Genomic DNA, 14390 nt, shown 5'->3' with positions numbered 1-14390 from the left:
ATATATATATATATATATATATATATATATATATATATATATATATACTTAATATATGCAAAGTATACTTAAGGCTGCTTACCATAAACATATCTTAATATATATTAAATGCATAAAATATTTATTTTCAATGTATATTTATGCCACTTCTGGTGCATTTTGGGACAAAATACACTTTATAATTCTGATTACTGACTTTTATTCCTTACTTTGTAATGGATTTAATATTCAGTCTCTATATTCAGACCTGTTATTTCATCTTGTTTACATATTGCATTTAATGCAAAACTACACTTATAGACTTGTGATTGTTAAAACTGTTACACTGTGGCTAATTTTTCCTCTGAGAACCTGCTTAAAAACAACCAGGTAAATATAAAAAATTGACAATTTCCTGTAGCCAAATACGTGCAGTGCAATGCAACAAGACAAAGCAGGACCTCAGAAATGAGAGAATAAATATTTATCCTTGACACAAGAAAGTTTGGGAGGTCTTTAAGGCGTTTACAACATCAAGTGGGTCCGAGCAGCCCTTAGGCTGCAGAAATCCACAGCCTTCAACATTCAACATTCAGGCTGACTTCCTCACCTCAGATAATTTATGCACCCAGCACATTGCTAGAGGGCTTTTGAATTCATTAGGTGCCACGACTGGACCTCACACTGTTAGTTTGTGTGAGCACCACAGGTCACGTTCTGAAAGGACCCTGCTAGTTTGTGGCCAAAGGATTGGCACGGATCCATCTCAGACGTTCCCTCAAGGGAGGTTTGATACGCAGCCCGCTGGAAACAGAAAGAGAGAGACAGAGAGAGCCTTCCACGAGGCCTAATCAAACCGGTTTCAATTTGTGCCATGGGCTTATCACAGCACTGGAAGTGATAAGTTCTTGACTTTTATAGTGCAGTCAACCAGCACACTGAGATAGGCAGGCCTTGTGCATTGTTTTTTAATGAGCTCTGATGGAAACAGGTAGAAATCGGAGCAGCTTAATAAGTATGGGGGGAAAGCATCTTATACATAATGACTAGCGCAATGATCAGACGTCCCACCCTCCACCAAGATCAATAAACTCACCCATGTGTGGCGTCTTATAGCGGCGAGAAAAGATAAAATATCAGCAGCTGTGGAATAATTGTTTTGTCTACGACTGTTTGCACCATCATGACCTCATTTTCTCTCCCATCACAATTGGATTGGTGCTTTACCCTCTCTGATTGGCTTTGCTCATGACCAGCATCCGACCGAAAACATGCTGCTCACCTACACTAATTATTTCTTGTTGAAGTCAATGAATGTAACCAGAGATTTGGAGCCCCACTGCTTCACGTGATTCCGAATGTTTCTGAAACTGCTACTGAGTATTTTGATTCTGATTCTTAGTTAGTTAGATCATTTGGACACAGCACTGCCTGTGATTGGATTTAAAGTGGTAAAGAGTTGTTAAGGTTATGGTTTAGGATATTAAAGCACTAAAGTAATCCATATGAATCACATGATATATTTCATGTTTTCTAAAAACATATGAAAGATTTGTGTGACTTTTTATCATGCCGAACAGATCGCTGAGACAGTGAGTAGAATAGAATCAGTCTGTTTAGTGAATAAATAGTTCATACAGGTTGTGTGAACTTAATCAATGATTCACTGAAAAAATGTGAATCAAAAGAACCATTCGTTCACAAATTGAATATTTTTATGTTTTTATTTTATTTTTTTATTAACTTTTATTTATGTACTTGTTCCTAATGTTTGTTCTCAAAGTTCTAAAATATTTTATATCCAGAATTTAATTCCTCAGACTGTATGGACCTCACCCACCATTAGAGTCACACTGAAGGCATCAAGGGCTATTTGACCAAGAAGGAGAGTGATGTTGTGCTGCGCCAGATGACCTGGCCTCCACAGTCACCGGACCTGAACCCAATCGAGATGGTTTAGGGGTGAGCTGGACCGCAGACAGAAGGCAAAAGGGCCAATAAGTGCTAAGCATCTCTCAGGGAACTCCTTCAAGACTGTTGGAAGACCATTTCAGGTGACTACCTCTTGAAGCTCATCAAGAGAATGCCAAGAGTGTGCAAAGCAGTAATCAAAGCAAAAGGTGGCTACTTTGAAGAACCTAGAATATGACATATTTTCAGATGTTTCACACTTTTTTGTTATGTATATAATTCCATATATAATTCCACGTGTTAGATCATAGTTTTGATGCCTTCTGTGTGAATCTACAATTTTCATAGTCATGAAAATAAAGAAAACTCTTTGAATGAGAAGGTGTATCCAAACTTTTTTCATGGTCTGTACTATATATATATATATATATTTTTTTGTTTTTTTTTGTTTTATTTCTTCATAATGTTTATTTTTTTCAATGTTTTATCAGTATCCTAAAACTTGTATTACATTTTAAACTGAATTACTATGAGTGGCTGTATGAATTTCATTGTATTAGACACGATATCAAACCAAACATATTTTTTTTAGTTACATTTCTTTCTTTTTTTAGTTTATTAATCTATTTGAATTCATTTATTTTATCACAAATGCATACATTATATTATTCAGTTTAAACTATGGAGAAAGGCATGAAATGCCATATAAAAAGTTTCTTTTCAATTGATCTCCACTCTTCACTCACTGATCATACATCTATCCGTCATCGCACTATCCGTCTTTTCCCGGCTTCCAGCGTCTTTTAGTTCAATTCATTCTTGATGTTGAATTAAACTGAGCTCTTTCGGTTGTCTGAGGAGCACAGTGAATTAATTATTCCCGTCTCATTGTAATAGCTGACCGTGGTGCTCCTATCCAGCCATGAGTGCTAATAGCTTTTGATGATGATCTTTTATCCAATTACTGACTGGTGACCTGTGAGGCTACCTGTGCTTGCCGGCTCAGGTTGGATTCATTAGCAGGATAAATCTGCTCCTGACCCGCTGGATTGGACTGGATTTTAGGGTCATGGTAGGGGACGAGCAACCTGTGTTTTCTCAGGAAAAGGAAACGTGAGATCGACACCCCTCCCCCCATTCCCAGATATCAGCTCTATGGCTGTGATAAATGGTAACGGCTGAGGCAACCTCTGACCTCGTTCAACTGGGACCCAGCCTGATAGACAGAGAGAAGACAAACAGCACAATGAAGAGGAGGAAAGACACTCCTGCTCCTCCAGGTTAGGAGCCCCGGTTAGCCCCCGGGAGGAAAGATGTACACAGAGCCATTTCTGAGCACAGCTGCTATTATCTCCGCAGGTCTTAAATAATAACAGTGTGTGTGAGAGACAGAGACTGCTGAGAGATTACTGTAATCAGACCCTACAGTACATGAACGGACGCCCTACGGCATGCTAGCAAGTGGGATTCTGGGATGCGCACTGGATTCTTCCCAAAAAGATTTGAAACTCAAAATAAAGCTTTTTTGCTGAGGTTCAACTCACTTTCTCAACTCTACAATGAAGGGGAATGAGAACTTCATCTATGAAGTGTAGGTTTTTCTGTGTAATGAATGGATAGATGATGTGCGCAGGTATTAACATGCTTTATTAAATGTTTTTATATGCTGGAGATGAAAGGGAAGTGATTCCCATTTTAAAATTAGTGTTGTGTCTACATCAAGTTAACTTTCTCTGTTCTCTGGCTTCGTTAGATACGTCATTGGCTTGAATCAAGTGTTTTAAACAGAGAGAAAAAGTAGTTATTTCAGCTGTAATAGCCTCAAAATATACAGTGACCCAAGATTTATTTGACCACTTTAATCAGGTCTAATATATGAATGCCACTGTATTAGGTAACAAAATAATAAAACAAGTGCAGTGGCATCTGCCAACAATGGTTGTTGTAGTTAAGTAAAAGTAATATTATTTTTATATGGAATATGGAAATATTTGACAGCGTATTAACTATATTTCTGTAGAGTTTGAAGTCTCACAGTGTTTTTATAACAGCAGTGGCCTGTGGTTTAGTATGTTTACAAGTCAGTCCCCTGCCCTTGTCAAATTAGCATTACAGTTTCTTAATTACAAAAACAGTCAGATTACAGAGCTCATTTGCCTGCTCCCTACTGCACTTATGAATAATGTATAAGAGGTGTGCAGATGTCTTGCATTCACTCAGAGGAAGTGACAAACACCTGCATTTGCTAAATGATGCTGGATGAGGAAGATCTTCAAAATAGTCAAATGAAACTGATGCCATGGTCAGGTTGCATTTCATCCAACGGTTTTCTGCTTTTCTCTGCACAGAATTAGTTATGCAATACTTTTCATTGCTTTAGTGTCACCCATCAGCCACAAGAGGACACCGTTGCCCTTTAACAAAAGTGACTGCTTTTTCTATGTGGGTGAATGTATGTCACATCTGATCATAAGTCTCTTTAAATATAAACTCAAATTAATGAGAGTGGATAGACACATTATGCACTGAATTATGGTTAATTGGACTTCTTTAAATAACACTTACTGCCAAACTGTGTATAACCCTTTAGAAATGTTTATTTCTGCCTTCCTCTGCTCTTGCATGATGGCGTCTTCTGTCAGTGAATTAACCGAGCTGTCATTAGCAATTTGATGAAGCCTTTCAAATACACATTTCTTTATTTGTCTCTTTAGCTTTGGCTTTTCAGTTTTACTTTATCAAGCACACTTTGCTTTGCGACGTTATTTGGTTGTGTTACGGATTATTTAAGTGCTCAGGTTCTGCTACAGCAAACATCCTTCTTGGTTCTTGAAAAGTAGTGTGGGGTTTTCTCATGCTGCATAGCGCTTTCTCTGTTTCTTGGCTGATACATGCAGTGGCCTGTGTTTGTTTGGCACTGTGCCCTCACAAGGCCAAGCTCACCCCTGGGTCTATTGCATTTAGGCTAGAAATCTTGACCTGGTAATTCCCAGAGCGTGCAGCTGTGATCAGGCTGAGGAGTACAGTCAATGTACAGCATCTGCAAGTGAGCAGAAAACATTGTTTAGAGATGCAGAAGTCAGAAATAGACCCAGCTGGGCTCACTAAGGGGCATAAAGAGGACAAGGTTTGGGAGGTTAGCATGGTCAAGTTAGCCCTTGAAAGTTAGGAGACCATCTGGTTTTAAAACATATTTTTTTTATTATTATTATTTTTTTTGCAAGCTACACATTCAATACAGTTCAAAAGTTTGGGGTCAGGAGAGAGAGGACAGAGGCTTATGCTTAAAACAAGAAAAAGAAATATACTTGTATGCAGAGGTTAGCCAATGATAAGAGAGCAAACGTTTACAAGTGATAAAAAGTACAATTTTGTCCTCTTAAAGGGATATAGTTCCTGAATAAATATTAAATTTAATATTTAAATATTTTTTTCCCCCTACACATTGAAAATCAGTGAGGACCAATGATGTTTTAACATATTATTCTTTAAACTCTCTTTGTTTGTGTGTGTGTGTTTCACAGAAGATAAGAATGTCACGTGAGGGTGAATAAATGATGACTGAATTTTTATTTTTATATGAACTATCATTTAAAGCATTTTAGATATACAGAATTCACAACACCTGTGTGTTAAAAGTTCTCAGCACTTTCTGGAAACTGTGTGTGAACGTGAATTCTTTGGCTTGACATAACGTCACACATCCGAGGTCCTGGTTGGGTTCATCCTGCCCTTTGCTCGCTAATACTGATAGATGATGTCTGTCAGAAGGGTCAGTGGCCTCCCGTCATGCATCAGGGCCGGACAGAAGGCCACTGAAACAATCAATGACAAACCAATCAGAGCAGCTTCACTTAACTATGTGCACAGACGCAGCCAATGAGAATGCTGCTCTCTCTCGCTCACTGCCCGACAACATCAACCTCTCATGCCAGTTTTCCACCTACAGGTTACTGATGCAGGTGCCCAATCTGAACCCGTTTCACATATTTCCACCACAGAAATGGAGATGACAAAAACGGACTCCGCATCAGTCCCTTAAAGTTGGCATGAAATCAATGCAAATTAACCTAATAAATTTTCTAAATGGAATCTAGTGATCTTTCAGTGAAATGACTTCTCACTAGTTGAATAAATATTTCTACTTATAAAAAATACATTATGAAATTCAGTTTAGTTGAATAAATATTTCAACATATAAAAAATACATTATTAAATGAATTTTAATTAGCCTAGGTTTGATGCTAAAATATGTTCTCAAAACTCATAAGATTCATAACTCATAAATTCCTGCCACTTTATTTCCCCCACCTGTCTAAACTTAAATGCCATTTGTGAATTGATTTATATGGATTGTATTTGTTATATTTGAATAACTTTCAACTTAAACATTTTGTGAAGGCAAAAAATATGAATTTACTTGTGATGTTAAAATGTGGATTGAAAATCATACTGCACATAGGTAGGTTGTGTACGAACATAGTCACGTGTGGAAATGCGGGGGCTCATTCTGGAGCCGTTCGGACAACATCATTATGGTGGTAAATATGAAAAGATATTATATGAACCCGAAAATATTTTCTAAGCAATCACTCCAAAGTATTAGATCTCTCTGATGCGGTCACTTTCTCTTTGCCGTTTAGTGTTGGTGTGAAGTTACTAGATAGTCTCTAGTTGATTAAGCATCTAGCAGATGGCCTGCACTGCGCCCTCTCAGACCATTTTTTACACTTCTGCAATTAAAAATAACCAGCTTGTTTTAAACACAAGGATAACACATCTCTGCTGGAATTGGTCTATGGTCCTCTAGAAGTACAGTTGAGAAAAACCCTCCCGAACTATGAGTCACTGCACAGCTGAGCCAGACATCTTTTACAACTAAATAAATGCCTTTACTGTCACTTTTGATTATTAATGCATCTTTATTTAAAAATAAATAAAAAACTAGACTGACCTCAAACTTTTAAATGGTAGTGTATTTTATGCTTACGATGCATTCCTTTCACCTCAGAAAGTCATATTCTTACTAGAAAAAAATGCTATAAAACACTGCAGGTGTGTAAAGCACAGTAAAAGATCTCTGTTGATAATCACACACCTGCCGAACAAATGCTAGCCTTACAGTCAGTACCATTGTTTATTCTCCAATTTGGTAGCTAGGAGATTTCTTTCTCAACAATCAAACACCTGCAAAGCTAACAATCCCATTTTGTTTCAATAATTGTCATCTTCCAATTGTCAAGCTATGAAAACCTTTATAGTTTGGAGTTGGAAACATCCCAAATAATACTTTAGATGTGCTGAACGCAGCAGCAGCCTTTTATCATAGCAACATGTTAATATTTGCTTGATGAAATCAGTTAGAGATTTCCTGATTAATTCATTTTTTTAACTTAAAAGCTAACTCTTAATAATCTAAAATATATACTAAAATAACACTGTATCCAGCAGACCCCTCCGGCGATCTGGTGACCCCCAGCGATAAAATCACTCTCAGTGTGAACGCTTTTTATAACGCTTTTATCTAGCCCATATTGCCACTCTAGGTTTAGAAACAGAGCATTAGTGTCTTGATGAATCGAATTACCTTCACGCTCACCCTTAAGAGCAGAACAAAGTAGCCCTGTTAGAGATGATTTTATATCACATTGTAATTTGTTGTGTTTTAGTCCAAGTTCCCTTGCAAAAAAGTCTGGTGCTATGACTCTGGTGAATGAGCTGTTTTAATTCTTAACAAATGTAATTTGCCAGTGTTTATTATGGCATGGTGGGGAGGCTAAATAGGTACCTCCACATGGATTAGCATTTGAGATGGTATCCTGGGCCTGGCGAGCATCCACCAAATGGCTGTCTGGAGTACAGTCTGCTAATTACTAAAGAGGGAGAAATACAAAGGAAACAGAGGAAATGGTAAACAGGAAGTGCCCCCTCCTGGCGACCAGCAAGAGATCTCCGAACAATCTCAAACTCCGGACTCCAAAGGTGACAGCAGGGTGGTCATTTGGGAAAGATTAGACCTTCGTATAAGCCAGCTCTTAGCTGTGTGTTCGAGAGGTGTGTGTATTAGTTTGTTGTCTTTGTAAGTGTGTGTGAGTCGTCGTGAGTGCGTTCTGGCACAGAGGGGTGTGAGGATTACAGCACTTTTTCAATTTCCTTTGCAAAGCTTTGTAAGCTGTTTCTGGAAGCTCACATGGATGGTGTGGACGAAAGCGACCCAACGTGTGCCACGTTGAATAGAAATCAGGCCAGACCCCCATATTTCCCTGGATTAGAAAGCTCATGGGCAGCCAGAAGGACACCACACACTGGGTTGGTCATCTACTTATAACACAGCATCTGTTAGAACAGACAAAGCAATCTTCTGGATAAACACATCTACAGTACAGTGAAGCTACTTAGAAAGCAGAGCAGAACCTATAGTGAACCCTTGATAATTATTTTAAAGGGATAGTTCACCCAAAAATGAAAAAATTATGTTTATCTGCTTACCCCAAGGGCATCCAAGATGTAGATGACTGTTTCTTCAGTAGAACACAAATTATGATTTTTAGCTCAAACAGTTGCAGTCTATCAGTCGTATAATGTAAGTGTATGGGTATCAAAGCTAAATCATACAATAAAACTAAGAAAAAACATACACAAACAAAACATAATTAAACCCTGCTGCTCATGACGATACACTGATGTGTAAAGACACAAAACGATCGGTCAGCAAGAAACTGAACAATATTTATATTGTTTCTTTTTACTTCTGATTCATGCAATGTCCGAACTGTTAGAACTCTCCTGAGCACTTCCTCCTGAGTGCGTTCTATTGATTGATTGCGGATCGCAGACTTATTAGTGCATCACCACCACCTATGTCTCAAATAGATAATTGACACTCTATCTACAGTACAATCTCAATTATGAGTGTCAAAGGTCCATTTGACAGATAGGTGGCAGACATTGTGTGAATCAGAGGTAGAAAACAATATAAATACTGTTCTCTTTCTTGCACAGACTGATCATTTTGTGTTTTACACATCAACGTATCATTACAAGTCACAGGGTTTGCTTTTCTTTTTATTACATTATAAGACTGATAGACTGCAACGGTTTGAGTTAAAAATCTTGATTTATGTTGTGACGAAGAAACTCTTCATGGATCCATAGATGCCAATAAAGAACCTTCATTTTTCTGAGTGTGTAGAATATGCTAGAAATGTCCCTTCCCAAAGACCCGCCCCAAAGAGTTAGTTACTCTTGCTAATCTGACAAGCCATGCCACGTTTTTTTTTTTTTTTTTTTTTGGAGTTCAACAATCTATGTACGCAAAATCAAAAGAGTGCAAAAGAGAGACATTCTGCTGTGACTTCTTATTTGTGATCTGGAGATCATTTAAAAAACATACAGGCATGAAATGACGTCAGTGTGAGTAAATAATAACAGAATTAAATTCTGGGTGAACTATCCCTTTAAGATAGCAAAACATATTCTTTACCTTGCTTCCACATTTGTAATCTAATTCTCAGTGGTTATCTACGAGACCTTCTTGTGATCCGCTTGGGTAGGAGGGATTCGGGGGAAATATGTGCTGTGTAGATTTTAATAGCTCTAATCATATAACCCTACAAATGACAATCTTGGGAGGTGGAGGTGGAGGTTTTCGTACTCAAAATGACTTTGAGACATTTGGTGTTCAGCTGTAGGTACAATAACTGCGATCTTTAAACCCTTGGGAATTGCAGTTCTTTAAATCTTTATACAGAACTTCTGTTGTAGCTTATATTCTGTGTATGAGTCAAAATAAGAGTCATTTGTATTTATTGAAAATTTCATTTTCAAGTTCATATCCACTAACGTTGATCTACTCTCCTGTCTGGTTTATTTGTCGGACAAAATGGCAGATTCGATGTCATGATTGGTCAGATTGCCTGTCAAACTTCATGCAAAGGGTCAATTCATATCAATTCATGGGTTTGAAAAATCCATAATTTGAAAAAAAAAACTGGATTGAAAATGCAAAATAGCCATTTCCAATATAACCGGACACAATTCTGTGAAAGAAGCATGCATGTGAGAATTTGAGGTTCTCTTTCTTTCACACAGAATCAAGTGCACAAGCAAACTCTCATGCACCCATTTGTTTGTTTCAAGAGTCAAAAACCGATTATTGAAATGAGCAGAGCGTAATGCCCCCCTTTCAAGTTTAAACTGACTTAAGACTTAAGGTTCTGGCATAAGACAATAAGCAATAAATACAGTCACTCATATTATCATTTCGAAAATTTGTGCTGCGCTTGGTGGTTGCTTTTTCCCATCTCTGAGATTTTAACTGAATTATGATCTCCACCAGAGACTGTGGGTGGCTATTCTTGATTATAATCTGAATTTATTTAATTTGTTGTTCCTCTCCAGAGCCTGTGAGCATTTCAGCAGTCTGCCTTTATTAGTAGTCCACAGATCGTTCCCCAGCAGCTAATGGTTTATTAATGAGAGTGTTAATACATGTGTTAAGGTCTGCTCTAATGTAACTCATGCTCTGGCAGAAAAAAAATCTTGGTCATGAATTCATATGAGAAATAAACATAATAACTAATAATACATAATAACTGGGTAGAGTACCCAAAAACTGTACTCAAGTAAAAGTAAAAGTACTAGTCTGAATAGTTACTTGAGTAAGAGTAAAAGAGTATCGGATAAAAAACCTACTCAAGTAGTTAGTTACTAGTTACTTTGGGTCATATATACTGAGCCTATTTAGATATATAGATAAAATGTATGTAATGTATGTGTGTGTGTATAAATGTATATATTTCATCAGCCTTTTTACTCCAGTCTTCAATGCCACATAATCCTTCAGAAATCATTCCAATATGTTGATTTACTATCAATGATGTTCTTTTTATCTTTCTATTCATCAAATAATCCTAAACAAAATGTCACAGGTTCCAAACAAATATTAAGCAGGAAAACTGTTTCCAGCACTGGTAATAAATCAATATATTAGATTAATATTTTGAAGGATCATAACTCTGAAAACTGGAGTAACAGCTGATGAAAATTCGGATTTGCATCTCAAAATAAATTATATTTTAAAGTATGTATTAGATATGTATAAATAACCTCTGACACAGAGAAAAGAGAAAACTCCTTACATGAAAGCTAAGTTACCGAACATCTGAATATAACGAACCAAATGCACATTGACGGATCTTTTTCCGTCTGCACGCAGAAGTATATTTCTGCAAGCGTAAATATTGTGGAAATATCATAATTAATTGTGTCTAGGCATATGGGGGTCATCATGTGACATACAGCAGCCACAGCATATTGGCAAATTATTATTAAGCATTGTTTTTATTTATTTTTTTCATTTTTATTAGAAACATTCCCAGACGCATGAACTATATAATGAAATATCTCGATTCTCACATTTCATAGAATGTTAATAATGATAATATGCGATGGTCAAAGTAGCCTAATTATGTAATTTATTATAAAACCCTGTCTGTTTACTTAAGTAACAGATATAGGTGTCATGCCATAACATATTTTTAATACGACAGACTTTATATTAAATGTGAATTTAACATTGAAAGTTAATGTGATATAAAAATTGCTATTAATCTTTCATTGTTCAGAAAGAGAGCAAATAACATTTCCATTATCAAAGATCATTTTCACTGACAGTCTAGAGTTCAATCACTCTCAGAAACTCTCATTAAAATCACTGAAACTGTTAACACTGTGAAATCAATATCTTAATTAAAGATTCGTACACACATCTGCACTTTGTTGTTTCTGAATAGAGAATTCGCCAGAAAGAGGTCTCCAGTCAGGAGCGAGTGAATAAAGAACCGGCATTTTAGCGATGACTCATTTGAATGCCTCTGATTGGCCATTGCATTCAAAAGCTCAACAGAATCATGTGTGATTGGTTATAATGCGCAGTGCTGTAAAAACGCATCTATCTCTGGCTCAGCGCCAGCAAGCGATCATAGATCTGAATTTAGCAGCTGATGATATGACTTGCTGAATGTACTCATACCGGTGTGATTGTATTAAAATTAATAAAATCTTAATCTGCTATTTTTTGTCTTTTAGATGCTGCATTCAACTTGACTCCCCTCTGTTATAAGCCACACACGTACAACAAACTAATGTCACAGTGGTAAGCTGTACTGTAATCAAATGTAGCCCAAGTTATTACCTGTTGAACAGTAGACAGCAAACGCGGTGTTCATCTAATAAGGATGTCCATCGCTAGCAAATAATAGCCTTTGCAGATTTGCTTTCAATTTAGTGCAGTTCCATATCCACGTTTTCAACGCTGCTGATGTTCTTATACGTTACAACTCTGAGTGAACCGCTTCAGACATTCAGCGCGCGCGGCAGGGAACTGAATGAATCATTCAAACTGATTCATGAACCAATTCACTCGTTTGCCAATTGGTTTTATCCAGGGGGCAGGGTTTCATATTTTTTTGAAGCACCCCTGGGCGGTGCCATTGGCTAGCGGACCCCCACCTGCAGTTAGCATTTCATTGACTCCCATTCATTTTGGCGTCACTTTGACAGTGAATAACTTTACATCGGAGGCATTTAAAGACTCCATTTGTCCATTAATTATTTCTAAAGAAACACGAAAATGTATAAAAGGCTCCATTATGTTGTATCTTACGTTATGGTCCCGTAGAAGCAGTTTTTGTAAAAAATAGGCTAACGATTGCGTCATAACCAGCGACTCTCTGTCGCACAGTAAAGAAATTACCGTATGGACAGGAGGAGAAGCTCGCAGGCAATCTTTTACTGTCTATGAGGCTATCTGGGGAACGTGGAGACATAAAGTCAAGGGAGATAATTAATCAGAATACTTACCAAAATTTGCGCCCACGTGACATCTACGTCATCAAGCTCAGTTTGAGTCTGTGCAGTACGCCCGACCCCCAGGAAGTGCGTGCTTCTAATTGACTTCATTTTTCTCCGTTGATTCCAATGGGGTCGCTGTGTCCATTTCTTTTACTGTCTATGGTATCAAGCCTTTGAACAGAATTGACTCAAAAGAATGAATCATTCGCAAATGGGCATCGCTCATTGTCCAGAGAAAAGTAGATGGCGCGTTTGGTATAAACTGAAGCATTTATAACATTTATTGCATTAAGATAAAGTAACGTGAGGAGCGTCGCCCATAGTAACGAAGTAAAAGTACAGGTTTTTCCCAAAAAATTTACTCAAGTAAGAGTAAAAGTACCCATCTTTAAATATACTCCAAAAAGTATTAGTTACCCCAAAAAATTACTCAAGTAAATGTAATGAAGTAAATGTAACTCAAAACTACCCACCTCTGAACATATTTATATGGGCGGCAGTGGTTCAGTGGTTCATGTACTTTAGGTTGTCTACAGACCGGAAGGTTGGTGGTTCAATCCCCGGCTCCACCTGACCAAGTGTCGAGGTGTCCTTGAGCAAGACACCTAACCCCAGGTGCTCCAGACGAGCTGGATGGCACCTTGAATGGCTGACACTGCAGTCGGTGTGTGAATGAGTGTGTGAATGGGTGAATGTGAGGCAAATTGTAAAGCGCTTTGGATGGCCATGTGGTCTGTTGAAAGCGCTATATAAATGCAGTCCATTTACCATATATGAATCAAATTATTTTTCTACATGTATTTAATTTTTTTTGCATACATTTAATTATTTGAATTTATTGTCATTGTCATGTTAACTACACTATTTGTTTTAACTAGCTGTTAACAGTGTTATTTTAGTATTATTTAGGTATTGATTTTAGTTAGCTTAGTAATATTGTTGTGTTTTGTAATTTTTTTTTATTAAAAAAAATGTATGTGGTTTTTATTAATTGTATTTAAATTGTCATTTTTTTCTCAAGTTAAACAAAATGAAAAAAAAATTTTTTTTAAATAAAACTATCGAAATGAATCAAAAATATAAAATAAATTTGATTTATTTTATTTCATTTATTTAATGTATTTTAATTATTTAATCTGCTGTAGAAGCCTATATTTTAACTATGAGTCATTTGTATTTATTGAAAATGTTGATTTTGACTATATAAAGTTGAATTAAAATGTAAATGCGCAAACAGAATGCACTGTGTCTATATAATAGTCAAGGAAATTAAAGGAAGTTTGGCAGATTAAAAATAGACCCTGATGGACATTTAGTCTAATCTCTGGTCAAAAAGATTTAGATAAAAGTTTAAAATAAATATGCAATAAAATTATGCAAAAAATCTAGACTGAGATGCGCCTGCCTGTGATGTGTGCAGGAAGAAGCCTTTTGAATATTCACATTCAGAGCTCATCCATTCAGCTCTGCCTTTCTTCACATGAGGAAGTGACAGAGTTGATTTTTACACTGTCAAGAGAAAATGTCAGGGCCACTTTCCATAATGTTGTTTGACAGAGGCAGTTGCAAAGAGAGAGAGAGAGAGAGAGAGAGAGAGAGAGAGAGAGAGAGAGAGAGAGAGAGAGAGAGAGAGAGAGAGAGAGAGA

This window comes from Carassius carassius, chromosome 42 (genome assembly GCF_963082965.1).
Source record: "Carassius carassius chromosome 42, fCarCar2.1, whole genome shotgun sequence".
In the NCBI taxonomy this organism is placed as follows: Eukaryota; Metazoa; Chordata; class Actinopteri; order Cypriniformes; family Cyprinidae; genus Carassius; species Carassius carassius.
Note: the sequence above shows the minus strand (reverse complement) of the source record.